We start from the raw sequence: 27,573 nt of genomic DNA, 5'->3' as shown, positions 1-27,573 counted from the left end.
GGAATTGACCCGACACCTCCCAGCACACCACGGTTCAAACATCACGCTGTCGAATGCTCTAGACCACACAGAAAACTAAAATAAATTAATCGTATACAGCAAATACCTACAGTTAATTCTCCTTTTATTACGTTTTATCGTAATACACAGAGGAGAGGAGGTGCTGGTTAAGGGGGAGGGAGGGACCATATGTAGTTATGTGAAGCAATGCTACCTACATAGATTGTTACATCAGTTTATTGTGTGTGATGAGGGATTAATACGACGTTTAGTAGACATACAAGTACAACGGCATAATGATCAGTGCATATAGTTGTGTGTAATATGTTTGATAGTGAGGCTGGGAAATAAGTACCCCCCATCAGGCTTGTACGACATCATATCGCAGTCTGTCTGCAGTATACTTCTGCGGTAAAGACATTGCGTAACTGCAATCAGGTGCCGTGCAAGCAAAGGCACTATAACACACTCGTAGACTTATTTTAGGCCAAATGGCTTGTGCCCTGAAAATATTTTGCCGACCCAATCCTGATCTCAGAGCCAATAACATGTGATCACTCCGACAGACATCAATGAAGTCTAACAAGTGATTTAATGTCGCAGGCTGTTCCCTTCAAGGGTGCAGGGAGAACAAAGTCAAGCCCCACACTAGCCGATCATCAGAAGACCTGCAGCCCAATTTGTCACAGACCTCCAGAGTCTAAATGCAGCTGTTATCCATCGCATCAACACATGTAGATTCAACCAGAGTTGTCTTCCCTTTGTTTGGTTTACAGCAAGAATATATCTCACAAAAACAGACGAGAGAAAAAAAGGGGGAACAAAACATCCATTTCGTTAGAAGGAAAGTATATCCCACTTCTAAGCGCTCCTAAGTATAACAATTCTAGCGATATTAAAGTCATACCTCCGAAGGTTACCTCCCTTGGTAATACAAACTTTGAAGTCATTGAACTTGTTTTCTATCTGAAGAAAGATGACCAAACAACACAGGACAGCCCAATAGACATGACCAGGCATGTGTGGAATGTCTTCAACTCAAAGTGTAAAGCAATTGACAGAGAAGTCGAAGTGTTAAGTAGAAAATGGCAAATCATTTAATGCATCAGAATCAGAATTTTATTATTTAGGTTTTTTTTTGTTTTTATATATATTTCTTATTTTTTTTTTTTATAATATTCATCTGATTCCATTCTTGCCAATTTCCCTTATTTTGGATGAACGACAGTTCCAATATTTTCACCATTAATTTTGACTTTAAAATCAGTGAAACTCGATCCGCTCATCTCGCTTTTTGCTCAAATTTAACTAATTCATTACCTAAATCAGCTTAAATTATGACATTTTGAACTGATATTTTGTCAAATATGGGTCACTGTGAGTCCTTTAGAGACATTTTTAGACTTTAAATATAAAATAACAGCTCTAACTATACTGATATACAAATCATCAGAAACAAGTGTATACAGTTTTAACTTTATAAAAGACGGCCAGATGGCAAGAATCCTTTCATTTTCCTCCTCCAGAGTTTAAGTGACAATCTAATCATATAGCTACTTTATTGCTGGGTCATCCTTCCCTTGTACTAGTGATATACAGGGCAATTGTCCTAAGTATTGTTAGCTTGACACAGACATAGTGATATACAGGGCAATTAATTGTCCTACGTATTGTTAGCTTGACACAGACATAGTGATATACAAGGCAATGACACATTGTCATACGTATTGTTAGCTTGACACAGACACAGTGATATACAGGGCAATTGTCCTAAGTATTGTTAGCTTGACACAGACATAGTAATATACAGGGTAACAACACATTGTCATACGTACTGTTAGCTTGATACAGACAGGTCATCTCATCCTGTAGACACATAACAACTAATTCTTGTCATCCACATCATAAGCTGAAGCTATGAGCTAATCAGGCAAGAAATGTAAAGAAATAAGCACGGTAATATTTCTTTCTTTTATTTCTGTTTTTCAGAATTTCTTTTTCAGATCTTGTTAAGTTAACCATACATGTTAATTGAAGAATCCTGAGTAAAGTTGAGAATCAAGGATTATAGCAAATGGTGACCATAATGGATAGAATGGGTGGCAATGTTTTCATAGAAATCACTCTGTCTTCATTGTCAAGCTTCCCTGAAAGCCTGGGGAGAACTTTCTCCCCGTCTTCTGCCGCCAACAACACATCGTTAATCTATATATATCACTGAAATATCCATCGATTTAAAAGGAAACTTTGCAGTTTTAATTTTCAACAAAATGTTTTATCTTTTTGATTGATTAAGGCAGCAATAACGTAATGAAAATCAAGGTAACTTCCGAAACATCAATACACAGTGGAGTATTTTTGTCTCCTCTGCCATAGATAATCAATTCTGATGGCTTTTTATTGAATTTGTGATAATGAATAAAAAAGAATCTTGTGTGTGTGTCATACTGCAAAATGCAACTTACAGAAAATAAAGACTAGAATTCTGAGGAATATTTTTTATTTTTCATTATGTAGCCTTAGAAATGACGGTGAAAAAATATATAGCCAATGACAGTTCAAAATAGTTAAGTCATTAACTGCGATTTGTGTTAAGAGTTAAGGAGATATGCTCCCTTACACAAATTTGTTACAGTATAAGGTACATAATTCAACTGAACAGAGCTAATATCCTTTCATTGAAGTGAGCAACATGACACAGAGTCCATTTAGAAGATGTTGTTGAAAAAATGTTATTCCTATGACCTAAAATGTGATCCAAGGTCATTTCGTTAAGGTCAAACTTTATTGGCCAAATATAATTACCTTTTTTGGCCTCGTGGGACTTAAAAAAAAATCATTACAGATTTTAACACATTTGACATCTGTAACCTTGAATGTGAATCATGGTCAAATATCATGACTCCAGGACTTGAGCTTCTTTAGAAGAAGTTGTTTTAAAATTTGACACATTTTATCAGTGAACTTGAAAGCGAATCAAGGTGATCCAATTGAGGAAACGTATAGAGCCTGTTACCTTAGTCAGCTACATGCCATATATCTTGATCCTAGCAGACATTATAGTTCTTCAGAAGTTGTCAAGAAGAAAGTTTAAACAGACATAAGGGACACTGCTGAGTTAGAAAAAATAGATATCTATTCACAAATTCATAGGCTCCATACTTAAAATGGATCAATTAAAAACAGTAAACTTATCTGCAAACTTCCAATAATATCATATATATACTTGTGAATAAACCCAATATTAATTCTATTCTGCTACTGTATAAAGGGATCTTATTTACATTTTTTTGCCCTCTGCAATGAGAGTGAGGTTATCATGATGGTGAATATTAGTACACATTATACCGTTTATAGTCATTAACCCTTTCACCCCTAGGTAACTTTAGTAGACTCTACCATTCATTGATCTAGATGAGTCCATTATGGTCTACAGTGGTGAAAGGGTTAAATGCGAAGTTCAAAATTTACACCTGGCAAATAAGAATTTTATTGGTGAAGGGCAAATATTAGACAGGGTGAACATTTCTCTGTATACAACATCTTTTTGAAGATTCCTATCACCTAAACCTATGTCATTTGCTCTAGATTTCAGGGCCATTTCCCATATATTCAAAGTTCTACATTGACGGATGTTGCTGCAGGAGTCAGCTCTCAGATCCTTGTACTTTACCAAAGCAGCTATAAGGAAGTCAAGGGGCATCGGTTCCAGTTTATCGATTCCACAAGGTCTATGAACTCAGTAATAACCTTCAAATGCTGTGTCTGTCACACCTTATGCGGTGTCTTTATCAGCAAAGTACCGTTGCCACGTGTGCAGCGGTACACCAAAGCTGTCGACTGTCATAAAGTGTCACTGTATGCCATTCATTGATTCTTTAGGCCACCTTGAATACACTTTCTGTTCCCGAGCTTTCTCATTGCATTTAACCATTTCACCCCCATGTAAATTTAGTAGACTCTGCCATGCATTGATATGGATGAGTCCATTGTGGTTCATCAACGATGAAAGGGTTAACAGCAGCACATTGGAAACTTTGTCAGTAATCCTCGGGGAACCTTATACCTAGCTGTTTTAACTCATTCACCCCTGAAGTCACATTTGAACCCTTCCAATTTAACGGTTGGAATAGTTTATTATGAAACTTCAGGGGTGAATGAGTTAATGTAGAAATTGGTTCTCACCTTACTCAACTCATTCACCGCTGAAATTTCATAATGAGCAATTCCAATCTTTGAATTGGAAGGGTTCAAATGTGTCTTCAGGGGTGAATTAGTTAAACATCAATTAAGACATCTTGCTCTAACCTCTTCTGGCAGGCCATTATACCTGACCATACTATATTGGATCTGTAAAGCACCCCCTACCCTTTTTCTGGTCTGAGGAGCCCATTATGTCACCATTTACAAACTCACTTGAAGAAACTGTCCATTGCAGCTACATGTATATATTTTTAGACTTTAAAGGTAATTAAGGTCATCATTCTAATTTTCCTAAATTGCATCCAGGTTGCTTATTTAATCAAATACAGTTAAATATTTGTCACCTGGTTTTTTAAAGTAAATTAAATCATCAGCAGTGTGGAAATTTGGGGGGAAAAAGGAATGTTTTTGAAACAGCAATAACTGGACAAAGTATTGAGAACAATCCATAGTTCTGACCTCTGGACAGACCTTGATATGTCCCCTTTGTCCTGTGGTTGACCTACATTTAGCAAGAGTGACCTTGACCTTGACCTTCATACCCTTAAATATGAACTTGTTTGAGGTATTGCCATACTTGATCTTTGTATCAAGATTGATGAAAATTTGTCCAGAAATGAAGTCAGTAGAGCCATCCGACAAGGAATCGTGATGGGATGGGATGTAAAGAAACCTGCATTATGACAGGACAGACACGAGACCCTCTATAGGCCTTCTATAAAATACTGGAGACAAAAAAAATAACAATGAACATCAACAGACAGATGTACATGAGTGCAGACCTCTCGTCTCCTCTTGTAGCATACCATTCTGGAACTTATCACCACTTCAAAGAAAATCATTTTTTTTCGAAATATGGATCTGGAAAGTGAAGGATTTCAAAATCATTCCAGGTTTAATTGTTTAGAACTGTTTGAAATATAAACTTTAACCTCTGAAGGTATTCTGTTATAAATCAGTGTAGGTATATATCACATTATAAAGATCTCATTTAAAAACCAGATGTGTGTACTGCTATATGATCACAAAGCTAGGATCTGCTGATGAAGCCAAGTTTTTGATAAGTCGGTAACAGCATCCAATACCAAGAAAAGTTGGACACCCCGAACGTGTGATTTACATCATTACCAAGCAGAAATACTCCGCCAGCATAAAAATATGCAATCAACTGCACATGTGTTTATTGTAAAATGCTTTATAATGATATATCTGTGTCTACATCTGTTAATCAGACATGCTGATTTTGTTCTCCCTTGCCGCAGTAACCGTGGCGATGAAAACCTTGCGGCGATGAAAACCTTGCGATAGGACCATCAAACCGCCATGTTTAGTGTGATAAAGGCAACTGTTTCGTACTCTTCCATGTTAGTACAGAGATTAATCTGTACGAACACACAGTTTCAAACCATTTCCTCTCCAACTGTTAGGACCACATCTACAAACTGTGGCAGAGATTAAGGACTAAAGTTCTGTGTCAAGGAAGGTATAAAGTTTATTTCCCATCATGCTTGGTGTTCATGAGTAGAGATTCTTGTCGTTTTGGCCTTAACCCTTTCACCCCTATGTAACTTTAGTAAACTCTTCCATGCATTGATTTGGATGAGTCCATTATGGTCTACAGTGGTGAAAGGTTTAAAATAGAACCACATTAAAATGATAATTGACTGCCTGTTTGTTGTCAGCTTTGATAGGGGATAAGAAAAATGTGGAGTTAAAGCAGCATGCTACCTGCTGTGATTTCTGCTTGAGTTATCTCCCTTAATGATATATGCTACCTCACATATTACACCTCCGATTTGTGTGTTAAAGTAAAGTAACATGGTGCCCTAAGCATAATACCTGCGATTTGTGTTAGGGTTATCTTTCTTAAGGATACATACTACCTTATTAAAGCTATATGTTACCTTACATTATTATAAGTATCCCTATAACTTTATTCGAGTTATCTCCCTTGTATGTTTCTAATAAGCTTTTTAGCTAATAGTCCAGAATTACTTGAGAGCTATCAATGAATATTTCTTGTGTATTAGGTTTGATATAGTGAAACTCTTTGGGATTGGAGATTCATAATGTAAGATAGCATATAGCTCCTTAATTCTACAAGTCTCATCAAAAGAGCCAAACAAGTTTTCATATTTTCATAAGACTTGCTTTACAATATTGAGTTACTATATACTTCACGTACTCATAATATGAAACAATCCATGAAAATATATTGCCTTGAGCTATTGACTATTAGAAATATTAATTTTCGCTTGTCAAAGAGAAACTTGATATTCCACATAAAAAAATCACTGTGTTTTGCTTTGAAACAATCACTGTAAATGATGAAGATTTTCTGATTGCTGTTCTGTCAATATTGTTTCATCGATGAGCTTACATGCTAAACGCACATTTATTGTGAAGTGAATTTAGTTCTATGACTGATGATGATCCAAATTACGGAAAACCAAAAGGTCCAATTACATAGCATTATTTTGTTTACAGTTCAGCAACATTCTGAAAAAGCAACATAATAATGCTGTGATAGTGCGGAATTCTTACTCAATGACAGATAAATCAGTAACTTAACCTCTACCTCCATTAACTCATTCACCCCTGAAGTTTCATAATGAACTATTCCAGCCTTTGAATTGGAAGAGTTCAAATGTGTCTTCAGGGGTGAATGAGTTAAATATCACCCATAATTCAACCCCTTCTCCTTGTAATTTTTCTACCAAAACAATTACAAATTATTATTTTTTTACTTCTTTTATTATTACTTTACAAGAAATAAGCTTTTAAAACTTTAAAACACTAATTTAAACAAAAACATAGACACCTGATAATAATGTTGTTAGCAGATTTTCTCAATTCAAGGTAGGTGGCTCAATCAGTGAAATACCATAAAACGTCACCGTCAACTCACTTTTAGTGTCAGTCCAGTGAATGGTATAGTAAAGTTGACCTTATCTTGTTTACATGATTGCATTACACTGCAAATAGCTGTAGTTGAAGTTGTCAAAAGTTATCAAACAAAAACATGTAATGATAATGAACCAATGAACAATTGACATAAAGTAATTAGGCAGCCAAATCACTCAGTAAAACTAACCAATCAGATGGCCCGAAACATCTCAGCTTTATATGACTCGAGGTCATATCCATTAAAATACATACCAGATACCTAAATATGATTACAGAAAATTACATTTTTTTTTATCTCTGATTCTATTGTTATTAGATTGATTTATTCAAAATCTAAAACGGGGTAGATTCTGTCAAGATAGCGTCATCTATTGAGAAATATTTCTGTTAAGGTCAAATTATTAGGTAATGACACTGCTTCAGTAATTATGATTTTGAAAGGTCAGAAGGTCATTATTATGGTATGCATCGCTCTTGGTATAGGCGATCCAGAGGTTTGACACTGGGAGGACCATTTCACCACTGTAGATCATAATGGACTCATCCAGATCAATGCATGGTAGAGTCTATTAAAGTTGCATGGGGGTGAAAAGGTTAAAGGCACACTATATCATGTTATCAAAGGGGGGGGGGGGGGGTATGTCTAAAATCGTAACACATGTCTGGTGCCAACTGTCTGTCAGTGTAGAATTTAATTAACATAAACCATAGTTTACAACCATAGTTTACAACCATAGAGACTATTAAATTTGTACTGTGTTTTTGGAGTTACACACACCGCAGGGTACAGTAGATATGTTTAAACATTCTCAAAAGTTTGAACGGAAAATCATAAACTACCTGAAACTTGTCATCGCCATGGTAAAACAGCTCAAACAGGGTAAGGTGATGATGGTAACAGTATTATAGTAATCAATTTCAAAGCTAGCCGACTCATTATTCATTCTGAACAGCGTAACAAATACAGTATGTGGCCACCAGGGTAAAATAAAGTAACCTAATACAGTAGAAGTTTGCTACACTGCCATCTGAGTAAAATAATGTATCTGACTACAGTAGGATTATGTACACTGTCATCTGAGTAAAATAATGTATCTGACTACAGTAGAATTATGTACACGGTCATCTGAGTAAAATAATGTATCTGACTACAGTAGGATTATGTACACTGTCATCTGAGTAAAACAATGTATCTGACTACAGTAGGATTATGTACACTGCCATCTGAGTAAAATAATGTATATGACAACAGTAGGATTATGTACACTGTCATCTGCGTAAAATAATGTATCTGACTACAGTAGGATTATGTGCACTGTCATCTGAGTAAAATAATGTATCTGACAACACTAGGATTATGTACACTGTCATCTGAGTAAAATAATGTATCTGACTACAGTAGAAATTTGCTACACTGCCAACTGAGTAAAATAATGTATCTGACAACAGTAGGATTATGTACACTGTCATCTGAGTAAAACAATGTATCTGACTACAGTAGGATTATGTACACTGTCATCTAAGTAAAATAATGTATCTGACAACAGTAGAATTATGTACACTGTCATCTGAGTAAAATAATGTATCTGACAACAGTAGAAATTTGTACTGCCACAGGGGTAAAATAATGTATCTGACAACAGTAGAAATTTGAACTGCCACAGGGGTAAAATAATGTATCTGAGTAGTGTAGAATCTTTTTACACTGCCATTTAGGTAAAATATTATGTACCTGTCTACAGAAGAATTTTGTTAAACTGCCATTTAGGTAAAATAATGTGTCTGCCCTTTCCATGCTTATCTTTTGTATAGAATATTTTCAAGGTAAGTTTTTTTTATAAGGGCCGGGGTGTACATTAAGTTAACTATGGTATCTTAAATGCTTCATTGATTTTGGGGTTACGTCATATGTAAAAGAACTATTTTAAGGATGTTTGGACATATCATCTGCCTGATATGCAGAGCAATTTTTGGAAGGATTATTGAACAGCTATCTGGAATGACATGCTTTTAAGACAGGGACACATGTACAGCACATTACAATGCTTGTCCTCTCCAATGGTCAGGAACTAACTTCCTCAATTAACCCTTGTATGTTTTGTCAGTGTGTTGTTTGTCATAATTTGTAATTTTCTTCAACAAAATTTTAAACAAGATATTCTGCGAAGATATGATCAACTGTATAACATTTAAATACATATTTTATAAAAAAATGTGCCAAGATTTTTTTTAAAATTAACTGTTTTTGAGAGCATATTTGTTTAAGTCCATAAAGTTCCTAAAATTATACGGAAAGCTGAACAATGACTGTGTGGAGACAATACGGTACGGTAGACCTATACGCTAAGGAGGACAATGTGTGACCAGAGGTGGAACACCTGATTCAACACCCAGTTATTGGTCAGACAACCAGTCAGAGGTAGATTGTATTGTGTGGCCTTGACAGCTCTGATGACCTCTGTCAACCTTCAACCTTACAAAACTTTGGTACAAGAGTACATGTGAGTTAGATGAGATACATATTTGGTCAATGTCACACGTGAATGAACATGTTTTTTATCTAAAATCGTGCTGGAAACACCTGTTGAATTATTCTGGTTTTTTAACCTAGCTATGGCTCCTGATGTTCGGTAAAGACGCACATTGTAACGGTAACCCCCCTTGTAACATACAATGCAAGTGTATTGACACTTCCTGTATAAAGCCAACTTCCTGTGTAATTATAGAACTTCCTGTGCAATGACAGAACTTCCTGTGTAATGACAGTACTTCCTGTATAAAGCCAACTTCCTGTGTAATTATAGAACTTCATGTGCAATGACAGTACTTCCTGTGTAATGACAGTACTTCCTGTATAAAGCCAACTTCCTGTGTAATTATAGAACTTCCTGTGCAATGACAGTACTTCCTGTATAAAGCCAACTTCTGTGTAATTATAGAACTTCCTGTGCAATGACAGTACTTCCTGTGTAATGACAGTACAGGAATAATGACAGTACTTTCTGTTTAATGACAGAACTTCCTGTGTAATGACAGCATTTCCTGTGTTATGACAGTACTTCCTGTGTAATGATAGTACTTCCTGTGTAATGACAGTACTTCCTGTGAAATGACAGTACTTCCTGTGTAATGACAGTACTTCCTGTGTAATGATAGTACTTCCTGTGTAATGATAGTGCTACCTGTGTAAATGACACTACTCTCCCTGTGATGACTACTTCCTGAGCAGTTGGAGTATTTCCTGTGTATAATGACACCATTAAAAGGCTTATTTTTTTCCGAAATGATGACAATTTTTCATACATTCTATAAAGATTTATTCTTACAAGTCAAATACATGTTATTTATCATAATCATGATCATTGTGAACATGCTTTTTATATATCAGTTTGACATTTCAAACCTCCTGAATTTCCTGTGAACAACAATAATCATTTCTTGTACTTAGGCTCAATTTTCTTGTTTCAAAGACGGAATTTCCCTTGATCCTGACAAAGTACATTATGTATACATGATAGTTTCCTCTGTTTCTTAAACAGTAATCCGAAATTCCTCGATGGTAATACAATATGCTTCCTGTTTCCAACATACACGCAATGCTCTGCTTGTTTCTCTACATGCGTCTCTCACCCAAGCTTTATAATTTGTCTGGAACCAAATGAGATGGTGGAACAAATTCCAGACGCAATGCCATCAGCATGCAGTCAGGAGATCCATCTTTTTACCAGAATCTAGATAATCTAATGTTAGACTCCATGCATCCAACCTTTACAGCAATGCAACATATTGTTACATAGGATAAACACTTCGGTAATAACGGTAGAAATAGGCGAGTTTCTGCTGAACATACACAACATTTAGTTCCAAGTTAATGTTTTCGGAGAAAATAATTTTTTATCCATATTGCCATTTTCGAAACAGGTTGAAAAAAAGAAAAATAAATCAGTTTCGAGAAGAAATAATGACAACTATAAATTGCAAATAAAGGGTCTGTCTCTTACTATGGAATCTGACATTTCATCATAGGTGCAGTTTACTTTGGTATGGACAAGGTAAATTTTACTTATCCTGTTTAGTCAAACATTTTTATGATACTGCACATATATCTTGATCAAATTCAACTGTCATACCAAGATCATTTTTAAAATAAATGTTTGTTTCTGAAAGGAGAATAAAAGCCTACTTCTCAAAAGAGTATGAGCTTTTTTTTTTTTTTTTTTTTACTTTTGTGGCCTGAAGTGTCTGGGAGTCTTTTCATGAATTCTCTTTCAGGGATGCCTGTTATTCACAAGATTACTTGTCCAGATGCTAGTGTACATTTTTACAGCTTGGTAGACCAATATCTGAATTATAAATAAGGTACCGCTTCTTTTGAATTCAAAATATAACTTAACAAACCCTCCATTTTACTGCTTGTGTAATCTTAAACATTGTGAAAATGCATTAAAATTTATCACATACAGTACTCATCCAAACTTTAACTATTGGTCTGAGAGGATCTGTGTGTTAGCATAAGACACTACTGTTAGGAAGCTAGCGCGTTAGGGCCACCGACACAGTGGGTTGAGGATGCGTGGAGTACTCAAATCATGTTGACAGCCTGTAACACAGAGCGAGGCTGACATTTCTGGACGAAAGAAAGTGATGCAATTTTGATGGTGAAGTGTCTGATTTGTGTGAAAGCAGTAGGAAGAAGGTACACTCCGCGGTTTTTGTCCAAACATTCCGACAGTTGATTATTAATTAGACAAATATGAATATAACTTTGAACTTAATTTTGTTAACTGAATTTGAGTTAACTAACAATCTTTTTTTTCTTTCTAATAAGAGCTTTTAATTATAGATCCAGTACAATTTGTTGATTGGAAACAGAACACTTTATCTAGATTCTCTTTCCCCCATCCCACTCTTAAGATGGCTAGCAGACATTACTTTTCTCTTTTCACCCTCATCAAATGGCAAGCAGGATAATCATCACCCCCTCTCTGTAGTTGAATTTTATCTCTCTATCTTTATCTCTTTACCTCCTCTTTTCCCCTATCCCTTCTCTTTTCCCCTATCCGTGTCTTAAGATGGCTAGCAGACACTGATTTTCTCTTTTCCCCCTCATCAAATGGCAAGCAGGATAATCATCAGCCCCTCTCTGTTGTTGAATTCTTATCTCTCTATCTTTACCTACTCTTTTCCCCTCTCCTTTCCCTTAGATGGCTAGTAGCCATTGTTTCATCTCTTTTCCCCTCATCAAACAGCAAGTAGGATAATCCCCTCTCTGTGTCCCCTCACCTCCATCTCAATTCCCCCCCCCCCCTTTCCCGTTTTCCCGATCCTTTCACCACCAGACCACTAGAGGAAGAGCATGTCATTATTATCCTATTATACTATTTGTCCGCACATGATCCAGAAAAATTGTCCACATTTTTGACATAGCATTAGAGTCAGCCCTATCTAGCCTCATTGTTTATATCAGTAATTATCATCATTGTTCATTTGTTTGCCAGCCTCTATTATAATCACGAGTTTCCTGTCGGATGTAATTTACTTCTTTTTGGCATGAGAGTAATCTATAGATCATAATGGAGAAATGTATTCACATGTCAATAGGTCACTACGATGGTCAATTATAGTATCAGTCTATTACTGAACTCCTAGCTCACAAATCCTCCCTTTTTTTGTCTCCCACCGAGGCAAAAATTGTCCAAAACAAAATTACAGAATTAATAGTCAAACACATGGAAAGTTCATCATCTGTTATATATAGTGGTGGTGGTGGTGATGGGGGAGGGGGGATACTACTCTGAGAACAATCCTGTCTGAGGGTTTGGGTGGATCTACACATCTTCAGACCTGGACCATTTCAATTTATATAGGAACTAAAACTAACATTACATATCCAATAATATTTCCCCATCTCTGGAACAGCTTTAAACTTACCCCCATATCAATAAAACACTACCTATAGCTATCACAGTTCTTGTCCATTTTGATTTATGATCCAGAAAAAAACCACACCATCTACAGCTTTTAGATTTGTGATTTTTCCAAATAGAAAGCAAATGTGAACAAGTCGACCTTAACCTCAAAATGTACTGACCTTGAAACACATATCCTGACGAGTATGTACAGTATATGAATTCATGTTCAGAGAAGTAAAAGTTCTTCAGAATTTGACCGCTTGTGACCTTGCCCTTGATTGGTGGTATGAAATGGCTGTCTGATGATGTGACCTTGCCCTTGATTGGTGGTATGAAATGGCTGTCTGATGATGTGACCTTGCCCTTGATTGGTGGTATGAAATGGCTGTCTGATGATGTGACCTTGCCCTTGGATTGGTGCAACATGGTTGCTTAATGATGTGACCTTGCCCTGGGATTGGTGGTAAGAAATGGCCACCTGAGAATGTGAACTTGCCCTTGATTTGTGGTATAGAATGGCTATCTAATGATGTGATCTTGCCCTTGATTGGTAATACAAAATAACTGTCAAATGATGTGACCTTCCCCTTTGATTGGTGGTATGAAACAGCTGATTTACTGTGACCTTGCCCTTGGAATGGTGGTACAAAATAACTGCCAAATGATGTGACCTTGCCCTTGGAATGGTGGTACAAAATAACTCCCAAATGATGTGACCTTGCCCTTGGATTGGTAGTACAAAATAACTGCCAAATGATGTGACCTTGCCCTTGGATTGGTAGAACAAAATAACTGCCAAATGATGTGACCTTGCACTTGGATTGGTAGTACAAAATAACTGCCAAATGATGTGACCTTGCCCTTCAATCGTTATGGTTTAAAGTTTGCTGGTGCTTGGTATAATATCCTTTCTTTCAGGTTGACGTTTATTTTAGCAGGGTAATGGACAGCTTTAAGCCTTAGTCGGGTGAGAATTATGAGGCAGTCCTTTTACTTCCCCATCTCATACAGATGCTTCGCTGTGCAGACAGATGCTTCGCTGTGCAGGTTTACTACTAACAGTGCCCTTCTATATAAATCTGACAGTTTCTCATCGCATAGATATCAACTCTTACAAGATCTAAATGAAACTTAAAACCACTTAATAGTGTGCACCTCAGCCATCAACACATGATCAGTCCATTCTAGAAAGACCTCATATATAAACAACTGCAATGACCATTTATAAGTCAGAAACTGATGTTTTCAAATAAGCATTAAATACACGCTGTTTTTGAAATGCTATGCAATTATATCCATAATTTTCACAAACACTAACTCATTGAAATAAAAGTACATTCCTCATACATTTTGTGTTCAAGGGTCTCATGGCTATAAGTTTATCTCAAATTGTCACTATGCACCATTGTAAATATCTCCACATATACGCTGACATTCCGAGACATCAGTGGTTATACAAACGTACATATTACCAAATTTTCCCACCATGCTAATGAAAGACTCTATTAACAGAAGCTAGAGAACTGGACCTCTCTCACAGAGCCCAAAACTGTAGGAATGTTAGCTCATTATCCGACACTGCCAAAGTCACGACAGCCAAAGTCGAAAACACACACACTCAAGCAGATACAAATGCTAAACAACCTTGAAAATGAAATTGACCTTGCATCTTTTGAATCTAAATATAGAAATTTACTATTTGTAAAATAATTTTGATTGCAAAAACCTTTCTGAAGCATGCAGATTATTTGTACACAGCACAAGATATTAGAAGCAGCTAGACTAGATTAGAGAGGGTATCTACAGTTAGATAATAACTTTATAAAGATAAATGGGAATGTTACGAGCAGTGTATATAATTACAAACACACCTAAGATAAAAAGACACAGCTTAATAGATGTGGCTTACCGTGGTAAGGTTGGGGTGAAAATCCAGTCCTGCTGGGAGTGTGTAAATTTATAATACGCACAAAATACAAATACAATATGATGCTCCCTACAACAAACCCAGAAACGTCAAGTATAGGATGCCAGCAGCGACTCACTGGTATATTGTGTGCGTTTGACTGTAACCAGGCAGTATCACAGCAGCTACTGACAATGTACCAGCCAGGATCCCGAGTCAAAGTGAATTGGGCAAGGATGTCAAATATGGAAATGCTTTATCAGATTTAGACATCCAAATAAATGTCGTTTAATATAGATCCATGCATTTAGGGAAACCGTTGCATAAATGATACTGTGTTTAATTATAGATTGTGTCTGTTAAAGGACAGTTTTATCTAAGTGTATGCTGAAGGTGCTACAAGTTTCTGACAGGGAACCACAATTAGAGATCTATGGAAGCATGGCAAGAGATGTTGGAGATGGCTCAAAAATCATTAGCACCAATTTGTACAAATGGCTTTGTCTCCTAGTGCTTTTTTCACCATATTGGAATCGATGAAAAGGATTGAAATTCTCTAAGGGGTAAACATTTTTAGAGAAATGAAAGTCTCTGGGGTGAACGCAGCTTGGTTTCCGGGGTTTAATGTTACACTAATCGCCCATCATTTATTGTTAGTGGGTATGGCCACGGACAGTTTTTGGCAACACGGCGTAACCTGACCAGACGTGATGTGCCTTTGTTGATGTCATTATATATTTAGGTAGAGTAAAAGCATGCAGACTAACTGTTGACCCAAACTTAGGCACTGATAGTGGCATCAGAATTTTGCCACAAGCTTCCATTTCTTAACAACATATCAGACTTCAGATTGCATTTTTTTCTAAAATCTATTTTTGCCATTTTTAATTTCACTGATGTTAAATTTCGTGACAAGTCCCTTTGGAATGCCCATCCTATTCCAGGTGCTTACTGTTAGTTATGAGAGAAGGTTTCTAATGCCAGTTGGTATTTTCATTCATCACAGGTGATCTCTTACGACCGATTCTGACAGATCACCTGTGTGATCTCTTATGACAGATGATCTCTTATAACAGGTGGTCTCTCACAGACAGGTGGTCTCTGATGACAGGTGATCTCTTATGACAGGTGGTCTCACAGACAGAGAATCTCTTATGACAGGTGGTATATTATGACAGGTGATCTAATATGACATGTGATCTCCTATGACAGGTGATCTCTTATGACAGGTGGCCTCTTATGACAGGTGATCTCTTATGACATGTGATCTCCTATGACAGGTGATCTCTTATGACAGATGATCTCTTATGACAGGTAATCTCTTATGACAGGTGATCTCTTATGACAGGTGGCCTCTTATGACAGGTGATCTCTTATGACAGATGGTCTCTTATGACAGATGGTCTTTTATGACAGATAATCTCTTATGACAGGTGATCTCTTATGACATGTAATCTCTTATGACAGGTGACCTCTTATGACAGGTGATCTCTCAAACAGGTGATCTTGTATGACAGTTGTTCTCTTATGACAGGTGGTCTTACAGACAGGTGGTCTCACAGACAGGTGGTATCACAGACAGGTGGTCTCACAGACATGTTATCTCTTATGACAGGTGGTCTCACAGACAGGTTATCTCTTATGACAGGTGGTCTCTTGTGACAGGTAATCTCATATGACAGGTGATCTCTTATGACAGGTGGTCTCTAATGACAGGGGGTCTCACAGACATGTGATCTAATGACAGGTGATTATATATGACAGGTGGTATCACAGACAGAGAATCTCTTATGACAGGTGGTATATTATGACAGGTGATCTAATATGAAATGTGATCTCTTATAACAGGTGATCTCTTATGACAGATGGTCTCTTATGACAGGTGACCTCTTATGACAGGTGATCTCTTATGACAGGTGATCTCTCAGACAGGTAATCTTGTATGACAGTTGTTCTCTTATGACAGGTGGTCTCACAGACAATTGGTCTCTAATGACAGGTGGTCTCACAGACAGGTGGTCTCACCAACAGGTGGTATCACAGACAGGTGGTCTCTTGTGACAGTAGTCTCACAAACAGGTTATCTCTTATGACAGGTGGTCTCTTGTGACAGGTAATCTCATATGACAGGCAATCGCTTATGACAGGTGATCTCTTATGACAGGTGGTCTCACAGACAGGTGATCTCATGTGACAGGTAGTTTCACAGACAGGTGGTCTCTTATGACAGGTGATCTCTTATAACAGGTGGTCTCACAGACAGGTGGTCTCAAAGACAGGTGGTCTCATAGACAGATGATCTCTTATGACAGTATGACAGGTGATCTCTATTGGCATGTGATTTCATATGACAGGTGATCTCTTCAAACAGGTGGTCTCTTAAACAGGTGATCTTTCCTGGCACTTTGATTGGTATGACCTTCAGTTTCTCAACACAGGTAATCTTTACTGACAGGTTTCTAATGGTCTCTCATAAAAGGTGGCCTCTTCATACAGGTGGTTGCTCATGAGGGTGATCTCTTTATGACTGATTATTCATGACAGGTGATCTTTCAAGGTCATCAACCATACATGATCAAATTTGACATATTGAAGGACAGATTTACCCTGTTTTGTTAGTTAACAGACTAATAATGTTCGGAAATAGTTAAAATATTGGAAAACAAGTTTATCGCAGAAACAGGGGTATTTTTATTGTTGATATAAATTAGGTGTTATAATGGGAACCCGTTACTTGTTTTAGACATCACTCTTCTGGTTGAAATTCCACAATGCTTCCCCAGCTTCTGTCTAATTGAGCCAGAGACAAGCCATTCTTTGTCTTGTCTCCACATCTTCTCTGCCTCCAGTCTCTCCGACACTGAAGTGGCCTCGTTGTTTATGTACTTCAAATTCTACATAACATGTTAAAACATACATGTTCCAAGGCCACCAAAACATGTTTTCCCTGTGGGTAGGGATATACTGGATATACAGGATAAGGTTAGGTTAGACTGGCTACCAGCTCCAAAGTTATTATGAAGAATTTTCTGGCTACATTTTACTATTAGCTTATCTCCCCCTAGTTGGAGAACTAAGGAATCAGACATCCTGCAAGTGATCGAAATTATTCGAGTTTAATTTTTTCTCAATGATTCAATATTCTAGAGACGGGGGCCGGTCTAAGGTTAGGTGTGCAGTCCGTTAACCGTTTTTCCCCCCAAATAATAATAAGTACAAGTGAGGAAAAAATATGTAGGTAACTGTCCACTCTAATTTTCATGACATGCAAAAGGAATTTTCAAACATGAAAATGATTTATAAATAAACGTATATGTATTTGCAAAACAAAAATCCTTTGGAATATAGTCTTGTTAAACTGTCCAGTAAACTGTTGGCATTATAACGAGGTTTGGTGATAGAAACATATTATGGAATCCTATTTAGGGTAATCGGGTGGTAGAGTGTATATTACCCTTGCCTTTCACCAAGACAACCGGGATTTGACTCCCCAATCAGATGTGAAAAAGTACGAGATCACCAGTCCAACCATGTAGGTTTTCTCCAGGTATTCCAGTTTCCTCCCACAAACCCCGAAACCCCTATGTTACATTATACGCACCAACAACAGATATCGGATACATATTGTTTTGCTGAATTAAGTTATGACTTGGTTTGATTCTTTTCATCAGGGAAAATTGTGAGCAAATGCAATAAAAAAAAAATCAATTTGGTGAGTAACTCATGCATTTTCAGCCTCAAATCTAACATAAACAATGGCACATATTTAAGGCAAGTTGCAAACAATAGGCCTATTATGTAACAAAAAAATAATGGAGCTTTATAAATCTATCATTAAGGTTACTATAGCATGCTGTGAGTGCATGTTGCTTCTTATCTTATATTAAATCATTTAACTTTATACGTTTTGGAAACATTTCTCGATTACATCATCAACATACATTTTTACCATACTAAATTGTCACATCTTCAAGCTTATTCGGATGTGAAATCAAATTTGACGAAGATTGTGAGCTTTGATGAAGTATTGGATACACAAATCAATCAAATTTCACCAATCAAATAAAGGCCAATAATATTTTATCCAATTAGCTAATACGCCATTGAGTAAGCCAATCAAATCATTTCCAAAGGCCATGTTTTCATTGATCCTACGTAACTTGACCTTCGACCTTTAATGCTGACGAAGCCATTTCTTTCCCCCCTGCATATGAAATCTGACACTAATTGACAAAAATCCAGCAACTATTCGTTCAATTCCGATCTTAAATTGAATTTATCATTGGTGGAAAGACTGGCAAACATGCAAAGTTTGCAAGAAGAATGACATTTTATCGACTTTCAAGAATATTACAGAAGATGAAAAAAAGGCTTTATATTATAGAAAGGGACATTGTATCTATAGTTCTGTTTTTGAAGATTTATTTTTTCCAATTGTGATATTGTGAACTATCGTATTCTTTTAAAAACAGAAGTGAATTTGAGGTTTAAAAAGGGAATCACAGCAATGATTAATCTATCTCCTCATGATGAAGTCATTCCCTGAAGCAATTTCTGCTTTTAGCAAAGGACATGATTTTACCGAAGTTAATTGTTCCCAAAAACTTGACGATGTGTGTCTGTATAGGAATTGAGTACTGGCTCCAGGGTGAGGCTTTGCCGTATACACTGCGATCGCCACGGAGACAAGAATCATCCTGACATGCACGCTACATGTCAGAGCCTCACACTAAATCATGACAGAGTCAAACTGAGGCAATTTTATCCCAATAATTACTTTTTCGGTTCAACTCGAAAGCAGAATCTTCCAATTGCACAATTGTTTTTCATCCCCATAGAATTTCAAATTATTTATTCAAGTGCAAGAGACAGGGAAAAGCGGGGCTAATTTCAGGATTACGAAAGAACAGAGCATAAACAATAACATCAACAACAACAATTATCAGTAATGAAATCACTAAATTAGGAAATCGGAAATAAATCGGGACCGATAACTCTGTTAAACAGTGCCATTTTGACAGTCTTCAGACTTTTATACGTTCAAGCCCCCTAGTTAATCAGGACGCGAGGATTATGCAGGTTCTTAAAAGGTGCTTAGAAAACCTTGAACGAACACAATTACTGCTGGCTTTTATTGCAGTGATTGTTTTCACATGTGGAGTCTATAAACTTCCTACCACCTTGATTTCGTGCAGGACTAAAATTCGTCAAATCAAATTTCATCAGGGTGCAAAACACACACAATGGTATTTAAATTTCATGCCACGGAGTCCTATGATTGTACGAGATGGAAATATCAAGCTGGTAACAAGGCTATATACCCTTATAAAGCTTACACATAGAATTAGCCTATTGGTTAATACGGTTCTGATGCTTGGAGCCAGTACAAGGTCACACCCAACCCTACAAATCAATTAGGTTTCATTTGCAAGTCAGGCAATATATTAATCTCTTAAAGGACAGCATTCCAGTCATTCCAAGATATTTCTATGTAGAAATCAACTTCTGTAAAGGCAAACATCGCCAGACCAGTTATACATGTGCAGAAGAGATAGATTATTTATATACACCCATTCCAAATGCTTAAAAGGTATACTATATATACCATAGGACCTAGCTGTAGGTATATGTGATGTACAGGTTTCCAGATTGTATAAGTTCAGTTTATACAGGCACAACGTGAAACCTATCTGAACCTAGCTGAAACACGGTGCTGTGGATATATACAGTTTACATAATATAGAGATTCAATTTAAATGGGCATACAGAAAGACATTATCAAATGTCTGGTCTAGACAGGTTTTCAAATTATTAATATTCAGCATACATAAACATAAATAAGTCCTATAGATGAAGGTCTGGTTTATATTGGTTTTCAGATTTCAATTTCAATTTATAAAGACATAACTAAGTTCTAGCTGAGAAAAAAAAAATCGTGACGAGTTTCATAAATTTCATATGAAAAGAAAACGAGTGTATGATCCTTTTTATCACATAATAAAGATGTGTGGCATTTGTGAGTGAAAAACAACAATTTATATGCAACCTTGAAATGTAAAAAGCCGCCATTTTGACTCTAGTTCGTAAGTCTGTGACATCATGTACTTGTCCTAGGCGCGACGTCACAATTGAACTTAAAACCAATCACAGGGCTGATAGGTCATATTACATGGGTTAATACGCAAACAAATACGACATGGGTATATTCACTGGAAAACACAGTACAATAAATATACAAATGCAGAATGACATGGAAACGGTATCAAATGTGTCCACTTTCCTAGAGAAACAATCATTACACAATGATGCCAGACATTGAAACAATCAGATATCCATTTAATATTATCACTATAGCCATGCAAGGCCTACACTGAAACAAATGGAAGTTCATCTTATGTAATTATTACAGCCAAGATATGTACACTTTGAAAACAACTAGACATCTTGATTTATTTGAAAATATCTGGATATCTATGTTATTTTTAACAATTTATAACAAACAAACTTGATTCATGACACCAAATTTACAATACACTACCAAAAGAATACAAACATGATATCAAAAAGGCGCAAGTAGCTTCAGCCGTACCTATGTACCTGTACATGTGTCTTGATTAAACCATTGTGTGTGCTTTGTTGCCCTGACATTAAAAAATCAACCCCTGAAATTTCATAATGAACTATTCCAATCTTTGAATTGGACGAGTTCAAATGTGTCTTCATGCAGGGGTGAAAGGGTTAACTCATTTACCCCTGAAGACACATTTTAACCCTACCAATTCAAAGATTGGAATAGTTCATTATGAAATTTCAAGGGTGAATGAGTTGATGCTAATTAATTTATTAACAGCTGTAATTAAAGTATAGACGGTTGGATAAACTGTTAACAAGTAAAATGTTAGGGTCCCCCTGACAATAAACACATCTCGTTACAATTGACTTGTAAGCATTCATCTCTCACTGCCATCTTTAAGGATCACAAACTTCACAATAAATATTTAATGAAATGATTACACAGATCACTTTCTTGTTTTTTGTCGTCGGGTGGAATTGATTGACAGTTCCGATCCCAGTTTAATTTTACGTTGTTTATGATTCATGTAAAGCTGTTCTTAAGGCATCATTAACCTTCCTGGGTATACGGGATGCATGACTGAAATTTAAATACCATGACGACATTCTAAGTAATCACTCATGTGTGACGCTGTTAGAAGGAAAAGAACTGCAGTGTATCTGTGGTCTGCAGGCTCCGGGCCATGGATGTGTGAAGTAACATATCTCATGGTGGAGTTTTTATTATCAAATGCCTTAATTTTATTTCCATGACTATAATACATTGGTCCTAATTTGAAAATCTATGATCTATAATCTATCAAACATACAGCATCTTATAAATCAATGAATATTTGGACGCTTATCGTCCATCTTGACCCTGTACTTTAAGTCAGATTTCAGTTTTGTCAGAACTTGTCTGTCCACGTAAGTCAGATCTAAGAAAGAACCAGTTATAAGGCTGTAAAAATATCAATATAAGTTACATTCTTGTAAAACTGAAATAAAAATCAAATCAAGAACCGGATTGGCGAGTTAAAAAATAGGTCACTGGATAAATTTACTTTTCTTGCCATCGTACACACCTGTCAAACGACTGTTTTTATTGACTTTCCCTCCCCCTTTTTATTATAATGGACCTGGTTTCCTGTTTGATCTCTGCTACATCCAATGGAGTGGAGCTCTGACACGCTGTTGTACTGTACGTGGGGTTGATGTACGCAGGGTTGATGTACGATCCACATGTAGGGTCTGGCAGTCACGATCTTATGTACTCTTGGATTAAGTCTCAGCTGTTTATACATGCATAGTATTACAGATGTATATAGATCTCCAATATTGAATTGTTTAGTGGTCTACATCTGATTTACAACGATGAAAATATCCCTATCGAACAACAGAAACAGTATTCTACCAGTAAAAATCTCATAATACCAACAAATGTTTTGGTTTAATCATAATAATAATATTTTAATAATGACACACAACATAGCTAGCTGTTAAGATGCCAATCTGTTCCAACCGCGCACTGATGCCAATCTGTTTCAAGCAGAAGTGTTATGAACCGTTTGTAAACACATCTGATACCGACCCATTTCAAGCAGAAGTATTATGAATCTTTTTCAATTGGATCTGATGCCAATTTACTGTATACTGGAAAAAAATCGCTGCTGTTTAATTTTGGCCTTTTTCACCCGTTGTAACGAAGGCGAATTTATCATTACAGCGAACATTATAGTAAATAACATAATATGCATAGTAATTATAAATGTGAAAGTGAAAGTAACACTGGCCAATAAGTTTGTTCTGGCGAAGGTGTTTTACTAGTTTTACTAGGTGAACATTTCATGGTATATACAGTATTTCATCCAGGAGTATAATGCCAACCTCTTTCAACCAAAGCTAAGAAACTAACTTTTTTCAACCAGAACTGACGTCAACATATTTCAACCAGAAGTGATGTCAACATATTTCAACCAGAAGTGATGTCAACATATTTCAACCAGAACTGCATGATGTCAACATATTCCAACCAGAACTGATATCAACATATTTCAACCAGAAGTGATGTCAACATATTTCAACCACAACTGACATCAACATATTTCAACCAGAACTGATGTCAACATATTTCAACTAGAACTGACGCTCACATATTTCAACCAGAACTGATGTCAACATATTTCAACTAGAACTGACACTCACATATTTCAACCAGAACTGATGTCAACATATTCCAACCAGAACTGATGTAAACATATTTCAACCAGAACTGATGTCAACATATTCCAACTGTATTTTCAACCAAAGAACTGATGCAGACTTATTTCAACCTGTACATAATGTGACTAATAGTATAAGTCCAAATAGGTCTGGAATCTCTTTGATGTAGTGTAATCTAACCTGAAATATCTGATCATAATAGTATCCAATCACAAATGAATATTCACTCAAAACATTTCTGGTCTTCATTTTCAAATGCATTTTCTGGGTTTGCAATTTCTAACTTCAGTTACAAGACAGACTTTCTTTGAATAATTCAGGGAGTACTATTTTTTTCTCAAACACCACCTCCTTCTGTCTGGTCAATTGATGGGCACGCAGTGTACTTTTACATCACCTGGCCAGTCTCCACGGCAACGTGGCAACGTGACCACTTGACGTTGAAATCGGGAGTACTTGATCTATGGTAGCGACAATAGTGCTGCAAGGCCAGTACCAAGTATTGTCTTAATGAATTACATTAATCTTTTACCACGACCAAGAGCATTTCAAGGATTTTTTTTATCCCATAAACAAAAATCGAATTCACATTTATTTTGTGCAGAGTGCCCTCAGCCATACTGGAGCTGTTGGATCTCTTTCTTGCTTATTGCGTAAATGGCAATGACATTTGACCCTTGTAATCAATATGCCAAAGGTTTTTTTAATACACCTAAAGGAAACATCAAATCGATAAAGAGGAACTCCAATGAAAGCGCAAGCAACAGCTGGTTGTCTTTAAGCAGGTTTAAACCTAGAATATGGATCTTCCCTATATCAATGGCACAGAATAACCACACAATATTGGTATGGTGTCCTGGCACCAGACGATTTTAACCTTTGTTTTTATATCTATCTTGTGATAAGGTCTCTTTGGTTATAGAGAATAAGCTTAAACTTCCTGATGGTAATTGTCTACGACAACACAAATATTCATCCATATTTATGGAAACATTGGTAGTATATCTGCATGGGGCATTCTTTCATTTTTATTTTTTTTTGCAGGAATTTTTGCTGTTTAGTAATATTACTGCCTCCCTTGAAATATAATTCACAAGGCCAATATATTTGTATGACAAATGGTGGCAGTAATAACAGTTTCGCCTTTAGAACATCAAAAATGTGGGAAGAGTAATAGTGTCAGTTTAACTAAGTTTGTACTACCTCATTCAACAAACAGGACTACACTGTAAATGTATTATATACATCACATTATACCACTATATTATTCTCTCTCAGTCTCTGTTTCCTTTCCAGTACCGGAATATTTTTGACAGTAATTTCGGTAATATGTAAATGTGACAACCAGTAATCAATCTCATGGTAGATTTAGAAATACAAAAAGCATGCTTGCTTACAAAAAAATCCATAGGACACATTTTGTAACATTTCATTGATACTGCATGTCAGTTCATGTAACATTACAGTCATTCTCGAGGAAAAATGATATATACCGAAGAATCCCAACATCCATAAAGCACGGGGTCTATCGGGGACAATTTATATGTAAAGTGTTGCAAATTACACATGAAATTGAACCCAGTCGATACCAAACAGGGCCCACAGGTTTAACGGCTTCAGGTAAAACTGGCGACTATATAGAGCAACAGTTCAAATACATTGGTCTAATCTAGCTCCCTATAAAACTACCTTATCACCACTGCGATACATATGTCCCCAGTTTAGCAGAGCCTTTAAAATATTTCACACACATTTTAATCGCTCAATGATGAATTAATGATTAACGTGGATAGGTAACCAGCCAGTAAAAAGCCTTGTGGATTTAGCCGAAATAATGGTGCTTTAGAAAACCTGTGGTCTATACCACGCACCTGATATCAAATGTATTCAGACTGTGATCGAAGAAAATGGCATTTTTATCACTTTAGCACACTGCCAATAGTTTATAGTCCAGATTGGAAAAATTTATTCAGCTGATTGCGTTTGGATGATGACAGGTTTCCAGAGCCATAAACACCTGAGGTCTGTATTCTTCCGACAAGTTCAGTCGGTAGAGTAATAACTAGAAATCGGAAACCCAATGTAAGCCAGCCAGAGATAGCATAAAACCCTCAACAAACACAATAGGCAGTAAACTGGATTTTTGTGGTGTCTTCCAATTTAATTATTTTTTTGTGAACAGTCTGAGCAAAAATAGATTTTGCCTATATATATCCAGGTCAGATTCATGGAAAAGGTTAAAAGGTCAAGGTGATGATAAACTATGTAGCATTTCCAGTTTTCGTTAAGGTAACATCCTTATTTTTTTTTTTTTAAATAATTTAGAAAAAAATGTAAAATTTGTAAAGGTAGGTATTGAAGGAATGAAATTTATTTTTTCAACATTCATCAGGTCATAACAACATTGGCTTTCTGGACATATTCCCTGAATTGCGTTGGGTCCAGGCATACAGAATGTTAATATTTTCCAAAAAACAAACAAATAGCAACAATTTTGTCGCATTTCTTTAAATTTGTGTTACAGCTTGATGGCAATTAAAAGTATTGCATGTTGCTAAACAGCCATACACATTTTTATATAGCTCTCTATTCCAATGGAGAACTTGCTCAAGAAGAAATTTGTCCTCTTGGAAATTAATGGCCATGTCCTTGTTACTGATGTGACAGAGGAAGGTATAGGTGCCAGAGTTCCTGTCCATGGCGAGACTATTCAGGGGCAGTAACTCTGATAAACCGGGACATGTCGATAGATGGCATTTTAGAAAGGGAAAATAAATATCCTATATAACACAGCCTATTGATAGTTGACGATATATATAGAAAGAGAGTTAGTAAAACTTTAAAATTAATCCCAGTGATGTTGTAGAAAAGTACTAACACACCAAAAATGTGCCACAGCGCAATAGTAGATAATGCTCCGTGCTTTAAAATCTGGAAATCTGGGACTGAATTAAATAAGGTAGAGATATTTTGATGAAATGGAAGTTATAATTAATAAAAAAAAAATACTCAATGGTCAATGGGGCCAGTATCTATAAGTCAGAAAATGCCAAACAAAAGGGAACTTTCCATTGTTGGAGATTCAAAATAAAGTGGTAGAATGCTCTACCTTCAACCAATCAGATTCATTATTGACCTATTTTCCCTATGATATTGGATTGCCCCGGGACTATACAGCGAGACAGAAGTATGTGTTGTTTATCTCTGTTACACAATGTAATTTGTCAGGGTTTTATTAAACACTCGGGTCCATGGATGTCAGCATTTCATATACAGGCGTTCGTCTTTTATAACAAATCACTTACTGGAAGTTTATATTGATTCTTAAAGATGCAAAAGATTGTTCAAGGCCAACAGCAATTGTTTCAAAGTCACAAAAGACATAAAAGTGATTTAATACATGTACTCGCACTCAATAACAGCCAGTTGCATTTCAACAAGTCTGATAAACATTACAAAATAGTCTGGTAACCGACTTTTAATGTTCCATTACAGTTTGAAAGTTTGGAACTAATATAGAAATGACTTCCTGTATCATGATAATGACATAATCTTGAAAAGGAGTTTATTGACGTGCCGATTATTTTTCGTAGCGCCTTGTCTATGCTGTCTATCAATTCGGAGATATAATCGTAACAGCCATCAATCTTACGCTTCAATCACCATTAAATACTCTGTGAGACCTGCGTCATTATTACAACAGGCACATGCATGGAGACCCATTTCCACGCACTTCTACTTTTTATTGATACCAAGACTATGCAGCTGTACTTGTTAAAGTATAGGTTTATTTATAAGCACGGCAAACACATTAGGGAACAAAACAGAATGGTGGAGCGGGAAATTCGGTCACACAAAAACTATCTTAGG

The 27,573-nt window shown here is 36.3% G+C and overlaps 1 protein-coding gene across 8 annotated transcripts in view; it reads right to left on the bottom strand.

Annotated features, from left to right (window-relative positions):
• Positions 1–27,573, bottom strand: part of LOC110464321 (RNA-binding motif, single-stranded-interacting protein 2-like) — a 268,575-nt gene that overhangs the window by 157,411 nt on the left and 83,591 nt on the right. The window contains exon 1 of one of the 8 annotated variants that reach the window (XM_021519498.1): positions 14,932–15,091. The exons of the other annotated variants lie outside the window; for them this stretch is intronic. The gene's annotated coding sequence lies outside the window, so the exon portion shown is untranslated. Of the gene's footprint in view, positions 1–14,931; positions 15,092–27,573 lie in introns of those variants that run through there. 8 annotated transcript variants of the gene reach the window in all.

The sequence above is a fragment of the Mizuhopecten yessoensis genome, unplaced genomic scaffold, assembly GCF_002113885.1.
Source record: "Mizuhopecten yessoensis strain PY_sf001 unplaced genomic scaffold, ASM211388v2 scaffold10985, whole genome shotgun sequence".
NCBI lineage: Eukaryota > Metazoa > Mollusca > Bivalvia > Pectinida > Pectinidae > Mizuhopecten > Mizuhopecten yessoensis.
The sequence above is the reverse complement of the archived record's forward strand: the minus strand, read 5'-3'. Positions and strand labels throughout refer to the sequence as shown.